The sequence below is a fragment of the Ochotona curzoniae genome, unplaced genomic scaffold (genome assembly GCF_017591425.1).
Source record: "Ochotona curzoniae isolate NIBS_2020 unplaced genomic scaffold, NIBS_Ocur_1.0 scaffold_4506, whole genome shotgun sequence".
Taxonomy (NCBI): Eukaryota; Metazoa; Chordata; class Mammalia; order Lagomorpha; family Ochotonidae; genus Ochotona; species Ochotona curzoniae.
In genome coordinates, this window is record NW_024467119.1 from 75,776,181 (window position 1) to 75,778,193 (window position 2,013).

Sequence of the window (2,013 nt, forward strand, 5' to 3'; positions counted from 1 at the left end):
CTCTGTAAGTGAACCCTATTCCATGCACTTCTGGTCATGTCTGATGCAAGGAAGGGGAGGAGCCAATGTGATTGGTCACACTCAGATGATGTGATTCGTGGCTCCTGGCCTTTCCTGCCCCTCTGTATCCCAAGGGGCTTGTTTCACTTCTAATGCACAGAAATTATTTTCTTTTTGCTGTGAAATTAAAACAGAGACAGAAAAGGGGTGCAAAGAAGAAGAGATACAGAGAGAAATACTGAGAGAAAATAGAAGTAAAACTTCAGCTTCTCTACTTTATTTCAGCCTTTGGGGTCCATGTCAAAACAAACTCCATAGGATTTGGCTTCCTGTCTTGTCCCCACGAATCGCATCATCTGAGTGTGCCAGGATCCCAAATGGGCACTGGTTCTAATCTTGGTGGCCTTGCTTCCCATCCAGCTCCCTCTTTGTGGCCTGGGAAAGCAGTCGAGGACGGCTCAAGGCCTTGGGACTCTGCATCCACATGTGTGACCCAGAGGAGGCTCTGGGCTCCTGGCTTCTAATTGGCTCAGCTCCAGCCATTGCGGCCACTTGGGGAGTGAACCATCGGAAGATCTTCCTCTGTCTCTCTTTCTCTCTGTATATCCACCTTTCCAATAAAAATAAATAAATCTTAAAAAAAAGTGGTAGTGACTGTTGATAGGGACAGTTGCCAATCTTCCACCCTACAGCAAGGTGGAAGTTAGGAAGTGCACGCTGACCTAATGCTCCTCTCACTTCTCACCAACAACTTCCACCCCTAAAGCCCAAGGAAGAAACAGAAGTCAAAGTGATTCACAAAGGTTTCATTCTAGAGATTTGTTATGGACGCAGGTAGAGAGCTGCTCTGGAGAAGCAAATAGAAGCTTTTGGTCACAACTCCCCCAGTAGTTTCATTCTATGCAAATACTCAGGAAGTTTTCTCACAGCAGCCAGAGGAACCATATCAAAATAGAAATCTATTGATGTCATCTTTGCAGTTAAAATGCTGAGATGGCTTTTCCTGACACTTAGAATAATATGTAGAATCCTTTCTAGTACTTAGTTTCCACATGAACTCATCTTTGGATACTTTGCCAAAGCAATTCCTAATTGCTCTTCCCATCTCTCATTCTTGCTGTTTTTCAATTCTACAAATTCTTTCTGCTTTTCACTTGCTGCTATTTTTGCAAGCTGTCTCATATTCCTTCAATTTATGTGGGTCTTTTAGATTGATCCACTTAAAACAGTAGCCCATTATTATTTTCTACCTCCTCGCCTTTTTTTTTAACCTTTGTATTCCTTTGTCTGTTTTTTTTTTCTTGGCATTATCTCCCTCCACCAACTAGAATGTGAAGGCTATTGAAAAACTTCACAAAGAATGAGTCTTATGAGAAGTATTTGTTTTTGCATTTGGGATGGATAGGCAACCTGGAAGGGACTAGAAGCCAGTAATGCCAACTGAATCCCCTATCTGAGTGACTGGGCTCAAATTCAGGCTATTATTCTAATTACTTCCTGCTACTGCACACCCTGGCTGCTCAGCTGCCTAGGGTCAAATACTCAGGTGCCACATGGATTGAGGTTCTGGCTCCCAGACTTGACTCTAGTCCAGGCCTGGGTATCGTAGGCATTTAAGGTGTGTTATAGCCAGCAGGGACGGTGGGGGAGAAGCCCTGTCTGTCTCTGTGCTTTTCTAATAAAATTTATTAAAAGAATCTATTTGGGTTCTAAAATAAATTTATTTTCCAATTCCCTTTTCCCATGAACTTTTTGACGTACTCACAGGTACGCTGTGTGAAAACAAGAGCTTTATGTGTGAAGTCCCTCCTGGATCCCCATGGTTCTCACAGAGGTTATCATACTGTAAACGCACACTTGGCATACACGGAACTAGAAAAGGGATACCAAATCATTCCTTTCCTTGTTTTACAGTCCAGAGGCATTTTCTTAATATCTCCCCTAGCCCCTGCCCCATCGTTCTGTCTTGCTGTGTATTCTGACATTTCCCACTCTACTTCCCTGGGCATTCAC